The sequence below is a fragment of the Neofelis nebulosa genome, chromosome 5, assembly GCF_028018385.1.
Source record: "Neofelis nebulosa isolate mNeoNeb1 chromosome 5, mNeoNeb1.pri, whole genome shotgun sequence".
NCBI classification, from domain to species: domain Eukaryota; kingdom Metazoa; phylum Chordata; class Mammalia; order Carnivora; family Felidae; genus Neofelis; species Neofelis nebulosa.
Genome location: NC_080786.1, coordinates 18,446,698 through 18,463,482, shown reverse-complemented (window position 1 = coordinate 18,463,482; position 16,785 = coordinate 18,446,698). Strand labels below are relative to the sequence as shown.

The 16,785-nt window shown below is 42.0% G+C and overlaps 1 long non-coding RNA gene across 1 annotated transcript in view; it reads left to right on the top strand.

The window, feature by feature from the left end:
* Window positions 1-16,785, top strand: part of LOC131511745 (uncharacterized) — a 129,322-nt gene that overhangs the window by 13,324 nt on the left and 99,213 nt on the right. The window lies entirely within an intron of this gene.

The following is a 16,785-nucleotide window of genomic DNA, read 5'->3' as shown; positions in this document are numbered from 1 at the left end:
CACGAGGAAGCAGAGGTGAGGGAGGAAGAGCTGGAGAGAGAAGGGAGAAAAGCCAGTACAGGAGGTGTTAATGAGCTGGCTGCTGCTGAGGCCAAGTGGCGCTTTGTCATGTTGGGCACCACTCTGACATGCCTCAGAACTGTCCTGCCAAGGGCTGAGGAGGTTGAGTATTATCCACTGATTCTGTTATTGGTTGCCGCTGAGGGCCGAGCTCTTCCCACATTACAGAGAAAGCCCTCAGGCTGAGAAACAGAGGCCTGGGCCCCTGAAGTGAGTCGTTGTCGGCAATCACAGGAACTGTCCTCGGTAGTTATAGGTGAACTCGGACACGGGCAGGGCAGCAATAGTGTCTGCTTCTCTCTGTGTGAGTATCTGTCATTGTGGTGGTGGTTTTAGAATCTCATCCTCAAATTCTTGACATGCTTCCCATTCAGAGATGGGGATCTATGGCTTTTTTTTCATGAATATAGGCAAGCTTGGGACTGCTTTGACCAGCAGGATATGATAAAAGTGATCTTACGTGACTTTCAAAGTTAGGTCATAAAAAGCCACACAGATTCGACCTTTGTTGCTGGGGTACTTGCATTTATTTGGAGCTTTGACCTGCTATGTAAGAAGTACAGTTACCGTGAGACTGCCACAATGCAGACTGCCACCCCCAAGTGAGAACTGTCCAGTCAAGCACTGTCTGAATGCCTGAACTTCAGAATCTATGAAAAAGATAAAATGATTGTTCTACACTTTTACACTTGGAGAACTTTGTTATGCAGTCATAGTAACTGCAACACTTACCCTGGGGAAACTGGTGGTATTGAGGAAATGCTCACAGAACACCTTTTGGGGTAGGGGTAGCCTGCCATTTTCCAGAGAAGTCACTGGAAGCCCAGGGAGGTAAAAATATTCACCTGAGTTCACATTAGCATTCCCCCCCGCCCCCCCCCCCCCCAGCTGTGGCATTATCAGTTCCTCATCTGCTGTCTGAGGATGCGGTATTACTGGAAGATGATATTTTGAAAAGGGCTTTGTGAAGAGTCTGGGAGCACCTTCCACTCAGACTGTGTGCCTTTTCTTTCCTTACTTTGGAATTCAGCAGTAAGATTGCACTGACTGCTGCTTCATAAAGAAACCATCTCATCCTCTTTATCCAGAGCAGTTAGAATCAAGGACAAAGGAAGGAAGGAGAATGACTTGTTTAACCAATCTAGAAATCTTTCCATCATGTGAATATTTTAAATTTGGACAAAAACTCTTAAAAACTTGGTGTTCCAGTGAGGAGTCATGAGTGTGGTTTACAAATGCTGGGACTCTTTGAGGGCTGGGAGAAGAAAGTTCTCTAAAATTTTAGCCTCAGAATCATATGAACTTGGAAGTCACTCCTACAAAAGGGAATGTCAGTGTTACACAGTGTCATTGCACTGTAATGAATGGAGTGTAAATGCATTCATTCAACAGCACATGGATTCCATTTTCCTTGATGATACACTTGGATTTAGAAATGAAGGAGAAAAGCCTTCAGAAAATAGGTTTTTGGTTTTTAACATATGTAATATTAAAAAGAATTTCAAAGCACCAAACTGTTCTTGACACCAGATGAACCCAAACCTCTGTCATATTTATGCATTTCTAGTTCAAACCCCCAAGGCTGATTTATTACCAGCCTCTTAGAGAAGTTGATCATAATCCTTCTTTATGTCAATGGGAATAGAAAATTTGAGATAAAAAATGGCCCTTCTGATGGCTTTCCCTGACTCTGTGTGTTATAGAGACTGTATGGCTGGGTTTCAGAGACTGTTAAAATGGCCCTAAAAATTTTTAACTGAAAAGTGATCAATTCACAGACTGCATATAGATAAATCTTCATCACAGCTGCTTTTTTTTTTTCTTTAATGTTTTTTTATTTTGAGAGAGAGAGAGAGCACAAGCTGGGAGAGGGGCAGAGAGAGAGGAGAGAGAGAATCCCAAGCAGCCTCCACTCTGTCAGCCCGAGCCCGACTTGAGGCTCAAGCCTACAAACAATGAGATTGTGAGATCATGACCTGAGCTGAAATCGAGTTGGATGCTTAACCGACTGAGCCACCCAGTTGCCCCTCTTCATCATAGGTTCTAAAGTGGCTAGACTTCAGCATTCCTCAGGATCCCTGAAATGCAACCTTATGTCTTCTGTTTACAGAACACAGAACATTGCTGGGACAATGATTTGATTTCTATTTTTTTTTTTTAAAGACTAATTTACGTTTTAGGCACAGTAAGGAGAACTGCTGGGAAAATGTGTACCCAAGGTTCTCAGGACATTCTGCAACTTAAAACACTAAAATAACAGTGTAAATTAATATGTGTGTAGAGTGAGCATAAGTGTATGCTTATTTGTTTATACCTGCCTCATCACCAAACAGAAGTCAGCTTGTTTTTTGTTTTTTTTTTAATCCCGTCTATTTCCTGTAAACTGGAAATTATTTCTAAAGACTTGATTAGATTCAAGTTAATTATTTATGGCTATAGTGCACTGTAGGTGATGTTGTGGTTTCATATAGCATCATAGCTATTTATTTAGCTCATGCTCCCGTAGGTTATTCTTTAATTTGGGCGAGCTCAGCTGGGAAGAGCTAGTCTAGGGTGGGCTTGGTTAGTCTTGGCTGGGTTTACTCTTGCATCTGGTCAGCTGGTGGTTTGTCTGGGTTGACTGGCTTATGTAGGCACACCTCGTTTTATTGTACTTTGCAAATATTGCGTTTTTTACAAATTGAAGGTTTGTGTCACCCCTCGGTCAAGCAGGTCTCTTGGTGCCATTTGTCTAACAGCTTTTACTCCCTTTGTGTCTCTCTGTCACATTTTGGGAATCCTTGCAATATTTCAAATTTTTTCATCATTATGCTTGTTACGGTGATCTGTGATCAGTGATCTTTGATGTTACTATTGTAATTGTTTTGGGGTGCCATGAACCGCACCCATATAATAAGGATGAACCTAATTGATAAAATATTGTCTGTGTTCTAACTGCTTCACCAACCAGCCATTCCCCTGTCTTTCTCCCTCTTTGTGGACCTCCCTGTTTCCTGAGACACAATATTGAAATTAAGCCAATTAATAACTCTACAATGGCAATGAAGTGTTCAAGTGAAAGGAAGAGTCAATTGATGTGGCAAACTTCATTGTTCTCTTATTTTAAGAAATTGCCACAGCCACCCCAAACTTTGGCAATCCTCACCCTGATCAGTCAGCAGCCATTAACATGGAGGAAAGACCATCAGCAAAAAGATTACAACTTGCTGAAAGCTCAGATGATGGTTAGCATATTTTAGCAATAAAGTATTTTTTTAAACTTTATTTATTTATTTTGAGAGAGAGAGAGAGAGAGCATAAGTGAGGGAGGGGCAGAGAGACAGGGAGAGAAAATTCCAAGCAGGCTCCACATTGTCAGTGTGGAGCCCGATGTGGGGCTCAAACTCATGAACTGTGAGGTCATGACCCAAGCCAAAACCAAGAGTTGGACGCTTAACTGACTGAGCCACCCATGCACCCTGCAATATTTTAAAATTAAGGTGTGTCCATTGTTTTTTAGACGTAATGCTATTGCAGACTTTATTAGACGATAGTGTAGGGTAAATGTAACTTTTATACGCACTGAGACACTAAAAAAACCTATTTAATTTGCTTTATTGTGCTATTCACTTTATTGAGGTGGTCTGGAACCAAACCTGCAATATCTTTGAGTTATGCCTGTAATGGATTCAGCTTGGATGGCGCAGATGAACGAGACCTATCTCCAGGTGCTCACTTGTCCTTTTCCTTTAGCATGATATTTTGGACTTATTCACATGGCAACTCAGGGTTCCAAGAGTGAAATCAAGAACACACAAAGCCTCCTGAGGCATGGGTTCTGACCTTGTACAGTATCATTTCCGTAAGAGAAAATCTCAACGCCAGCCCACAAGTGGAGAAAAAGACTACTTGATGGAAGAAACTACAGCATGACATTGCTAGGGCATAGGTACAAGGAGAAAAAGAATTTATGGTCATTTTTTCAATCTACCACACGGGGTTTGTGTTTTTCACAAATGGGCCAACTAGCGGGAAAATTTCCCAGGCTACTGTTGAAAATGTAAGTTTTTGAGAAACCGGGTATTATGAATGTGTCCGAGTAACAGAGAAGCCCTGAAAATGAGAATTTTGAGTTCAGTGTAGATGGCAAATCAGCAGTTGGTGAGGAGTTTTTTCTAAAAACTATTGTGGCAAAAACTTGCTGTGGCGTATATGTGTATATATGTATATGTGTGTATATGTGTGTGTGTGTATATATGTATATGTATATGTGTATGTATATGTATAAAATTTTGCCTCAGTGTCTCAACTATAGAATAGGGATATCCAGTTAGCTCGCTTGAAAGTGTAAGTACCAGGAAATAAAACCTGTAGGGTATAGAATATACTATGGACGGTTGCAAGACATAATAGTGCTGTGTAGAGTAGGATCACTTTAGAACAAAGTACCGTAGACTGAGTTGCTAAGGCAACAGAAATTTATTTCTTGCAGTCTAGAGGCAGTAAGTCTGAGGTCAGGGTGCAGCAGCGTTGGGTTTTTGGTGAAGGCTCTCTTCATGGCTTGCAGACTCTGCCTTCTTGCTGGAGAGGGGGAAGATTGAGAGAAAGGCGGCGGGGAGGGGAGAGAAAGCTCTCTTACCTCTTCTTAAAAGGGCACTGATCCTATCATGAGGACTCCACCCTCATGACCTCATCTAAACCTAATTACCTCCCAAAGGCCCCCCACCCCCAAATATCATCATCTTGGGGGGCGCAGCTTCAACATAGAATTTTGAGTGACGCATTTAGTCCATAACAAGTTGCACGCACAATCACATTTTCCTGGGTTATATTTAATGGAAAGCAAGCAGCAGTTTGAATGTTTAGGTAGATATGGTAGGATATTTCCAATATTTAAAGGGCTCACGTGTGGAAAAGTAATTAAATCTTGTGGTGTCTCAGAAGTAGAATTGGGAATTGCAGATAAAAGCTATGAGGATTATAGAAAGCTGACTTCGGTTTATTATAAGAAAGTCCATTGGAAGTATTTGGGCTCGCTGTAATGGGGGAAATAGCCTGCCATATGAGGTCACAGGTTCTATATCTTTGGTTCAGAGAAAGGTCCTGCTTCACTTCACTGGTTGTCAGTTCTATTCTACACGGGGCATTTTGTTAAGTATTTGGTAGATGGTGGGTTTTATTTTACTGTGGTGTAGTTTTGTTAGGGATAAGTATAGGGACTTCTGCAGGGTATTGAGAAGAGGGACTCTCAAGAATATGACACTTGTTGTTCGTGAAGAATCTGTACATCGGATGAGAAAATGGCCTCTCCAATCCAATAATTTTATCCTTTGCTGAACCAAAGGCTGTGTGACCTGCTAATCCTCATTTTCTCAGCAGGCGGCGCTCTAGCACCAGGGATTGCGTAAAAAGTATCACTTGAGCGAAACAAGGACTTTTTTGGTTAATGTTTGTTTTTCAGGCAAAAAAGGAAAGCTGTTAGGAAAAATAAACAGTTTATCAGGCATTCCGACAAAGACACTTCAGAGGGAAGACAAGCTGTCGCTTCAAGGACAGGAAGAAAAATCCCTGCGTTTGTAGAAGCATCAGACGCTGCGTTGAGTGCCTTGCAAGGAAAAAAAAATCGTAAAATGAGGAAGAAAAAACAGCAGAGATAATAGAGAAGATTAAGAAAATAGAAAACAATTGAAATCATCTGCAAGCAAGCATGGAAGAGTAGAGCCTTGGGAGAGAGATGTGGAGGAGTAGCATAGCCTTTGGAAAAAATGAGAACTACTTTAATATAATTGAGAATTATTCTAAGTATTCAGATGTACCATTTACTTTAGATGCCATATCTCCTGCATGATTGGTTTCAGCTGCCCAGCCCACATCCCTTTCTTGTTTTAAAGCTTTCAGTGTTTTCGAGGTCTTCAAGCACATAAATTTTTGCACCTAATGACAAGTGCGTGATTTCTGGATCGAAGTCACTTCACTGTTTTCCAGATTTTCAAGCTGGGAAAAGAGTAGATGAGTTAGGAACCCAGATTTAATGAAAGGGATTGGGGCAGGAAGAGTTAAATTAAAAGGAAATTGTGAAATTGGTTGGATTTCTGAAGTGCCATCTATGCTTACCTCTTCCTGGGATAAGGGAAGATGCTCCCAATTTAGTCTTCACTTCCTCTAGTTGGCCACTTAAGTGAATTTTCTCAGGAAGAACTTCTTGACATTTATCTTTTTGTATCAAATCAATAGCTTAGAGAATCTCTTTTTGTAAGGTGTTTAATGCAACATCATTTCACTTGGTTTACTCTTTCGCATAGCGAGGTTTAATCAGCAGAGTACATTACAGTAACCTGAAAATAATGCATAAAACCAAAGGATAGCCATTGTGAGATTGTTATTATGATCTACCCATGGTCTCTGTAATATTTGAGTGAAATTAATGTGATGGCAGAACTATTATATACCTGGTTCTGAAACTTTGGTGTGCATCAAAATCACCTGAGGGCTCCTTAAAATAGAGACAGCTGGGCCCTACTCAGAGTTCCTCATTCAGTAGGTCTGGAGTGGAGTCAGAAAATGTAAATTTCTAACAAATTTCAGCTGGTGTTGATTTGCTTGGTCCAGGGACCTCACTTTCGGAACCACTGACACATTTGCTGAAAGGTTCTATTTGATTTTGTTGTAACTTTGGTTCCCCACTCCCAACGTGATGTAAGCTCAGATCAGATATTTACTTAACAAAGAAGGAGGAGGACAGAGTGTGAGAGTGTGCCTTGTTGAATACCTCCTATGCTCCTACCCCTATTTTGAGTTCTTTTTTTTAAAAAAAATTTTTTTTTTTAACGTTTATTTATTTTGAGACAGAGAGAGACAGAGCATGCACAGGGGAGGGGCAGAGAGAGAGGGAGACACAGAACCGGAAGCAGGCTCCAGGCTCTGAGCCATCAGCCCAGAGCCCGACGTGGGGCTCGAACTCACGGACCGTGAGATCGTGACCTGAGCTGAAGTTGGACGCTTAACCGACTGAGCCACCCAGGCGCCCCAGTTTACATTCTTAATCTTCTCAGTTGATCTTCCCTATGATCATAAAAAGAGGGATTTACTCTTCCCCCTGAACATATGTAGAATCTAAGTCTTCAAGAGCTGAGGAACTTTCCAAAGGCTGTCAGCTAGCAAGTAGCTGAACTGGAATTTGGAGTCTGGTTGTGCTTGACTACAAAGGCTGCATTATGCAAGAGGACTTCAAAAGCATTCATCAAAGTTTGATTCATTGAATTTTTGCAGATTGCAGTTCAAACTGTCTGTACACGATTGACCACAGACAGACTCCTTAATTTCTGGACCTAAGTGTTTCCATTTCTAAGGAGATAAGTATCTCTCAGGCTAGTATGAGGATTAAGTGAAACAACGTATGTCAGAGTGCCTAGTATAGTATCTGGCATACAGTAAGTGCTCCTTAAGGCTGAACTCCCTTTCCTTTCCTTAGAAATGCATGTATTTAATCCAAGTTCATCTTAGAAATGAGTGAGAAAGCTTTGACTAGAATAGAGGCGCTCAGATTCCAACTTGTCCCAGGGAACTTGAAGTGCCTTAGTGGGGACGGAAGGCAGCCATTCTTTTGACAGTAGGCAAGACCGACCTGGGTCTTCTAGATTTCTCCAGATGGAGCCTACCTCTACATTTGCTTCTGATGATAGTGGGTGTCTGTCACAAATACCCTGTTCTCAGCAGTGCAAGCAAAAGGAACTGGACAGTCTCCAGGTGAGTTGTCCAGAAGCCCTGTGTATTCCACCCACTCTCTTGGTTTGGATTCCATCCCCTTCCCGCGTACCTTCACTTGGTAATCCCATTATCCTTGTTATTTCTGAGTCTGTTTCTTTTGACTAATCTTTCTCCTGGATGTGGATCATATTTTCCTGCTTCTTTCCATGTCTAGTAATTTTTTAGATGTTGACCTTATAAATGTTATTTTGTTGGGTGTTTAGTTTTTTTTTGTCTAAATAGAATGTTGATGTTTATTTTGGTAGGCAATCAGCTTACTTGCAGATCAGTTGATCCTTTCTATGCTTGTTTTTAAGTTTTGTTAGGACTGGTCTGGAGTACCCTTCACTCTGCTACTAAGGCATGACAATTCTGGAATTGCTTTGAATTTCCTCTATTTAATGAGTTGTCTCCACTCTGGCTAGGGGGACCTAAACATCTCCTAGGCTCTGGGAATTGTTCAGCTGCTTGCAGTTGTCCTGTTTTTGGCTTTGTGGAGTTTTTTTTTTTTTTTCTTTTTTAATGTTTATTTATTTATTTATTTTTTAATATATGAAATTTACTGTCAAATTGGTTTCCATACAACACCCAGTGCTCATCCCAAAAGGTGCCCTCCTCAATACCCATCACCCACCCTACCCTCCCTCCCACCCCCCATCAACCCTCAGTTTTTCTCAGTTTTTAACAGTCTCTTATGCTTTGGCTCTCTCCCACTCTAACCTCTTTTTTTTTTTTTTTTTTCCTTCCCCTCCCCCATGGGTTTCTGTTAAGTTTCTCAGGATCCACATAAGAGTGAAACAATATGGTATCTGTCTTTCTCTGTATGGCTTATTTCACTTAGCATCACACTCTCCAGTTCCATCCATGTTGCTACAAAAGGCCATATTTCATTTTTTCTCATTGCCACGTAGTATTCCATTGTGTATATAAACCACAATTTCTTTATCCATTCATCAGTTGATGGACATTTAGGCTCTTTCCATAATTTGGCTATTGTTGAGAGTGCTGCTATAAACATTGGGGTACAAGTGCCCCTATGCATCAGTACTCCTGTATCCCTTGGATAAATTCCTAGCAGTGCTATTGCTGGGTCATAGGGTAGGTCTATTTTTAATTTTCTGAGGAACCTCCACACTGCTTTCCAGAGCGGCTGCACCAATTTGCATTCCCACCAACAGTGCAAGAGGGTTCCCGTTTCTCCACATCCTCTCCAGCATCTATAGTCTCCTGATTTGTTCGTTTTGGCCACTCTGACTGGCGTGAGGTGATATCTGAGTGTGGTTTTGATTTGTATTTCCCTGATAAGGAGCGACGTTGAACATCTTTTCATGTGCCTGTTGGCCATCTGGATGTCTTCTTTAGAGAAGTGTCTATTCATGTTTTCTGCCCATTTCTTCACTGGGTTATTTGTTTTTCGGGTGTGGAGTTTGGTGAGCTCTTTATAGATTTTGGATATTAGCCCTTTGTCCGATATGTCATTTGCAAATATCTTTTCCCATTCCGTTGGTTACCTTTTAGTTTTGTTGGTTGTTTCCTTTGCTGTGCAGAAGCTTTTTATCTTCATAAGGTCCCAGTAATTCACTTTTGCTTTTAATTCCCTTGCCTTTGGGGATGTGCCGAGTAAGAGATTGCTACGGCCGAGGTCAGAGAGGTCTTTTCCTGCTTTCTCCTCTAAGGTTTTGACGGTTTCCTGTCTCACATTCAGGTCCTTTATCCATTTTGAGTTTATTTTTGTGAATGGTGTGAGAAAGTGGTCTAGTTTCAACCTTCTGCATGTTGCTGTCCAGTTCTCCCAGCACCATTTGTTAAAGAGACTGTCTTTTTTCCATTGGATGTTCTTTCCTGCTTTGTCAAAGATGAGTTGGCCATACGTTTGTGGGTCTAGTTCTGGGGTTTCTATTCTATCCCATTGGTCTATGTGTCTGTTTTTATGCCAATACCATGCTGTCTTGATGATGACAGCTTTGTAGTAGAGGCTAAAGTCTGGGATTGTGATGCCTCCTGCTTTGGTCTTCTTCTTCAAAATTACTTTGGCTATTTGGGGCCTTTTGTGGTTCCATATGAATTTTAGGATTGCTTGTTCTAGTTTCGAGAAGAATGCTGGTGCAATTTTGATTGGGATTGCATTGAATGTGTAGATAGCTTTGGGTAGTATTGACATTTTGACGATATTTATTCTTCCAATCCATGAGCAGGGAATGTCTTTCCATTTCTTTATATCTTCTTCAATTACCTTCATAAGCTTTCTATAGTTTTCAGCATACAGATCTTTTACATCTTTGGTTAGATTTATTCCTAGGTATTTTATGCTTCTTGGTGCAATTGTGAATGGGATCAGTTTCTTTCTTTGTCTTTCTGTTGCTTCATTGTTAGTGTATAAGAATGCAACTGATTTCTGTACATTGATTTTGTATCCTGCAACTTTGCTGAATTCATGTATCAGTTCTAGGAGACTTTTGGTGGAGTCTATCGGATTTTCCATGTATAATATCATGTCATCTGCAAAAAGCGAAAGCTTGACTTCATCTTTGCCAATTTTGATGCCTTTGATTTCCTTTTGTTGTCTGATTGCTGATGCTAGAACTTCCAGCACTATGTTAAACAACAGCGGTGAGAGTGGGCATCCCTGTCGTGTTCCTGATCTTAGGGAAAAAGCTCTCAGTTTTTCCCCGTTGAGGATGATGTTAGCTGTGGGCTTTTCATAAATGGCTTTTATGATCTTTAAGTATGTTCCTTCTGTCCCGACTTTCTCCAGGGTTTTTATTAAGAAAGGGTGCTGGATTTTGTCAAAGGCCTTTTCTGCATCGATTGACAGGATCATATGGTTCTTCTCTTTTTTTTTGTTAATGTGATGTATCACGTTGATTGATTTGCGAATGTTGAACCAGCCCTGCATCCCAGGAATGAATCCCACTTGATCATGGTGAATAATTCTGTTTATATGCTGTTGAATTCGATTTGCTAGTATCTTATTGAGAATTTTTGCATCCATATTCATCAGGGATATTGGCCTGTAGTTATCTTTTTTTACTGGGTCTCTGTCTGGTTTAGGAATCAAAGTAATACTGGCTTCATAGAATGAGTCTGGAAGTTTTCCTTCCCTTTCTATTTCTTGGAATAGCTTGAGAAGGATAGGTATTATCTCTGCTTTAAACGTCTGGTAGAACTCCCCTGGGAAGCCATCTGGTCCTGGACTCTTATTTGTTGGGAGATTTTTGATAACCGATTCAATTTCTTCTCTGGTGATGGGTCTGTTCAAGCTTTCTATTTCCTTCTGATTGAGTTTTGGAAGAGTGTGGGTGTTTAGGAATTTGTCCATTTCTTCCAGGTTGTCCAATTTGTTGGCATATAATTTTTCATAGTATTCCCTGATAATTGTTTGTATCTCTGAGGGATTGGTTGTAATAATTCCATTTTCATTCATGATTTTATCTATTTGGGTCATCTCCCTTTTCTTTTTGAGAAGCCTGGCTAGAGGTTTGTCAATTTTGTTTATTTTTTCAAAAAACCAACTCTTGGTTTCGTTGATCTGCTCTACAGTTTTTTTTAGATTCTATATTGTTTATTTCTGCTCTGATCTTTATTATTTCTCTTCTTCTGCTGGGTTTAGGCTGCCTTTGCTGTTCTGCTTCTATTTCCTTTAGGTGTGCTGTTAGATTTTGTATTTGGGATTTTTCTTGTTTCTTGAGATAGGCCTGGATTGCAATGTATTTTCCTCTCAGGACTGCCTTTGCTGCGTCCCAAAGCGTTTGGATTGTTGTATTTTCATTTTCGTTTGTTTCCATATATTTTTTTAATTTCTTCTCTAATTGCCTGGTTGACCCACTCATTCATTAGTAGGGTGTTCTTTAACCTCCATGCTTTTGGAGGTTTTCCAGACTTTTTCCTGTGGTTGATTTCAAGCTTCATAGCATTGTGGTCTGAAAGTATGCATGGTGTAATTTCAATTCTTGTAAACTTATGAAGGGCTGTTTTGTGACCCAGTATATGATCTATCTTGGAGAATGTTCCATGTGCACTCGAGAAGAAAATATATTCTATTGCTTTGGGATGCAGAGTTCTAAATATATCTGTCAAGTCCATCTGATCCAATGTATCATTCAGGGCCCTTGTTTCTTTATTGACCGTGTGTCTAGATGATCTATCCATTTCTGTAAGTGGGGTGTTAAAGTCCCCTGCAATGACCTCATTCTTATCAATAAGGTTGCTTATGTTTGTGAGTAATTGTTTTATATATTTGGGGGCTCCGGTATTCGGCGCATAGACATTTATAATTGTTAGCGCTTCCTGATGGATAGACCCTGTAATTATTATATAATGCCCTTCTTCATCTCTTGTTACAGTCTTTAATTTAAAGTCTAGTTTGTCTGATATAAGTATGGCTACTCCAGCTTTCTTTTGGCTTCCAGTAGCATGATAAATAGCTCTCCATCCCCTCACTCTCAATCTAAAGGTGTCCTCAGATCTAAAATGAGTCTCTTGTAGACAGCAAATAGATGGGTCTTATTTTTTTATCCATTCTGATACCCTATGTCTTTTGGTTGGCGCATTTAATCCATTTACATTCAGTGTTATTATAGAAAGATACGGGTTTAGAGTCATTGTGATGTCTGTATGTTTTATGCTTGTAGTGATGTCTCTGGTACTTTGTCTCACAGGATCCCCCTTAGGATCTCTTGTAGGGCTGGTTTCGTGGTGACAAATTCCTTCAGTTTTTGTTTGTTTGGGAAGACCTTTATCTCTCCTTCTATTCTAAATGACAGACTTGCTGGATAAAGGATTCTCGGCTGCATATTTTTTTCTGTTTAGCACACTGAAGATATCGTGCCAATCCTTTCTGGCCTGCCAAGTTTCAAAAGAGAGATCAGTCACGAGTCTTATAGGTCTCCCTCTATATGTGAGGGCACGTTTATCCCTTGCTGCTTTCAGAATTTTCTCTTTATCCTTGTATTTTGCCAGTTCACTATGATATGTTGTGCAGAAGATCGATTCAAGTTACGTCTGAACGGAGTTCTCTGTGCCTCTTGGATTTCAATGCCTTTTTCCTTCCCCAGTTCAGGGAAGTTCTCAGCTATAATTTCCTCAAGTACCCCTTCAGCACCTTTCCCTCTCTCTTCCTCCTCTGGGATACCAATTATGCGTATATTATTTCTTTTCAGTGTATCACTTAGTTCTCTAATTTTTCCCTCATACTCCTGGATTTTTTAATCTCTCTCTCAGCTTCCTCTTTTTCCATAACTTTATCTTCTAGTTCACCTATTCTCTCCTCTGCCTCTTCAATCCGAGCTGTCGTTTCCATTTTGTTTTGCATTTCGTTTAAAGCGCTTTTCAGCTCCTCGTGACTGTTCCTTAGTCCCTTGATCTCTGTGGCAAGAGATTCTCTGCTGTCCTCTATACTGTTTTCAAGCCCAGCGATTAATTTTATGACTATTATTCTAAATTCACTTTCTGTTATATTATTTAAATCCTTTTTGATCAGTTCATTAGCTGTTGTTATTTCCTGGAGATTCTTCTGAGGGGAATTCTTCCGTTTGGTCATTTTGGATAGTCCCTGGAGTGGTGAGGACCTGCAGGGCACTTCCCCCGTGCTGTGGTGTATAACTGGAGTTGGTGGGCGGGGCCGCAGTCCGACCTGATGTCTGCCCCCAGCCCACCGCTGGGGCCACAGTCAGACTGGTGTGTGCCTTCTCTTCCCCTCTCCTAGGGGCGGGATTCCCTGTGGGGTGGCGTGGCCTGTCTGGGCTACTTGCACACTGCCCGGCTTGTGGTGCTGGGGATCTGGCGTATTAGCTGGGGTGGGTAGGCAAGGTGCACGGGGACAGGAGGGGCAGGCTTAGCTCGCTTCTCCTTAGGTGATCCACTTCAGGAGGGGCCCTGTGGCAGCGAGGGAATCAGATCCGCTGCCGGCGGTTTGGCTCCGCAGAAGCACAGAGTTGGGTGTTTGTGCGGAGCGAGCAAGTTCCCTGGCAGGAACTGGTTCCCTTTGGGATTTTGGCTGGGGGATGGGCGGGGGAGATGGCGCTGGCGAGCGCCTTTGTTCCCCGCCAAGCTGAGCTCTGTCATCCGGGGGCTCAGCAACTCTCCCTCCCTTTGTCCTCCAGCCTTCCTGCTTTCTGAGCAGAGCTGTTAACTTATGACCTCCCAGACGCTAAGTCATGCTTGCTGTCAGAACACAGTCCGTCCGGCCCCTTCGCTTTTGCCAGCCTGACTCGGGGGCTCCGCTTGACCGGGGAGCCGCCCCTCCGCCCCGGCTCCCTCCCGCCGGTCCGTGGAGCGCGCACCGCCTCGCCGCCCTTCCTCCCCTCTTCCGTGGGCCTCTCGTCTGCGCTTGGCTCTGGAGACTCCGTTCTGCTAATCCTCTGGCGGTTTTCTGGGTTCTTTAGGCAGGTGTAGGTGGAATCTAAGTGATCAGCAGGACGCGCAGTGAGCCCAGCGTCCTCCTGCGCCGCCATCTTCCCTGAATCGGCTTTGTGGAGCTTTATGGAAGTCTTTATAGATTAGTATTCAGTTGAAGACTTGAGGAGACCCCATGCAGATTTCTTGAAAACTTTTTCTGCATATGAATTCCAGCTATTTTAGCCTCCCAAAGGGCCTGGCTTTGTATCCTTAACTCAAGTGAGTCTGCCAGGTTCTGTCTGGGTTCCCTTCCCTGTACCAAAATCCAGAAATTACTTCTAGGCAGAAAACCAGGTCAATTGTAGGAAGGGTTCACCTTACTTATTTCCTTTCTCTCAGAGATTACAGTCCTTCTCTGCCTGATGTCAACTGTTTCATATATTTTGTCCAGTTTTCTAGTTGTCTACAGTGTGAAGTTATGTCCTGTACCTTACTACTCCAGGAATGGATGTAACAATCTGTGCACCTTCACTTGGTGGATTCCTACTTGGCTCAGTTCTAAGGCTCAGTTCAGCCACCATCTCTCTTGGGAAACCTTCTGGATTCCTATCAGTTTGACTTAGGTGCTACATATTCACCTGCTGTTTATTTTTCCATCTGCCCCCACTCCCAAGGCTATGAGCTTCTTAGAGCATGGGTTGCAATATCTCAGCATCTTTAGCCCCGAGCATGGCACTTAGAACATAGTAAGTGCTCAATAAATGCCCAATGGCTAAATGAATAAATTACATTGATTTGTATTTTTTGACTTTAAGTTTTGCTAAGAGTGCTCCTCATTCATCCTTTATTTGTAAGGCTCTTCTTCCCTGGTCTTTCAAACTCGAGAACATGTTGCTATAAACAACCCGTGTCCTGCACAGGAAATATGGGGGAAGTCTGCTCTAAGTCGTTTGTATCCTATGGCATAAATGACTAACTGTACATCAAAATGTGTGACCTCTGCATAGATAGGGTTAGATAGTACCCCTGGGATAGGGTTGCTAGGTTTAGCAAGGAAGCAAGCAAGCAATTGTGAAAAACAAGACACCTAGTTATGTTTGACTTTCAAGTATAATATTTGGGACATACTTATACTAAAAAATTATTCTTTTTTTTTTTTTTCTTCCAAAATTCAACTTTAGCTATGCATCCTTTTTTATCTGGCAGCACTACTCTAGGAAGTAGGTGCTCAGTGGGGGCTCTATTCTTACCAGTGAAACATAGTGAGATGTGATGTGTAATTCATGGTATGTGTCACTGCCTGGTTAAGGTTGTTGAGGTGTGTGTTCCCCACTCTGTTTCCCCTTCTGCCTGAATGCAGAGGCCTAGGATGCCTGAGGGGAGGAGCAGGCCACAAGTAGGGAGAAACCTGTGTGCCTGCATTGCATATGAACGGGAGCTTCTCACAACCTGCTTTCGACTGCTCCGTGAATGAGAAATGAACTTCAGTTGTGGTGAGTCAGTAAAGCCGTGGGGTTTGTTTGTTAGTAGCAGCTAATATGGTTCTACTTCATGTTCTGTAGAAGAAGTGACATGTGACTATTTTCCCTAAGGTTCTATCTACACTGCCTACTTGGAAGCTGCAGTTGCATATCTCAAGATACCTCGAACTCTGTATGTTCGTTCAGACCTGAATTTGTGATTTCTCCAGCACCAAACTAACTGGTCCTGTGCTCTTTATCTTCTGTGAATGGCATAACCATCCACCCATTCTTTTTTTTTTTTTTTAACTGTTTATTTTTGAGAGAGAGAGCGAGCGAGAGAGCAAGAGTGAGCCTGTGGGCGAGCGGGGGAGGGGCAGAGAGGAGGGGCAGCGAGAGAGGGGGACAGAGGACCCAAAGCAGGTTCTGCGCTGACAGCCTCGAGGCTTGAACTTGCAAACTGTGAGATCAGGACCTGAGCTAAAGTTGGACGCTTTCTTGTGCCACCCAGGTGCCCTATCATCTACCTACCCTTGATGCCTCCTTTTCTCCCATCCTCAGTATCCAATCCACCATCAATCATGTACATTTTACCTTTTAAATAGGTAATCAGCACACCTCTTTCTATTTTTGTTGCTACCACTCTAGTCCAAACAATTCATATCTTTTGTATGGACTACTGCTGTCGCCTACATTTTGTTTATCGCCTGACCCAGTACAGCCTCTCAGACAATCCATGTGTCTGCTTTGCAGCCAGACGTGATCTTTTCAAAACCCAAATCTCCTCTTGTCACTCCTCTGGCTAAAACTCTCAAGGTATTCCATTGCTCTTAGGACAGCACCTCTAATGTGACCTCCCAGGCCCTGCAGGATCCGGCCTCATGCTCCCTTCTCTTTTCTAAATTCTAGTCCTCATAGCCCACCCCTGCTTCTTTGAATGCTCTATACATTCTTCTCCACAAGCCTTTGTACAGCTGTGCCCTTTGCTAGGTATGTTGCCTTCCAGCCTTTTGCTGAGCGAATCCTTAGTTTTTTCTTCAGATCTCAGGACTAAGTTCAGTCAGTTCCTTTCAGGGAAGCCTATCCTGACTTTCCTAAACTAATTACTTCTCTTCTGAGTTTTCATAACAGAAAGTAGCACTTAAAATTTTTTTTTTTTAAATTTTATTTTAGAGAGAGAGAGAGCATGAGTGGGGAAAAGGGA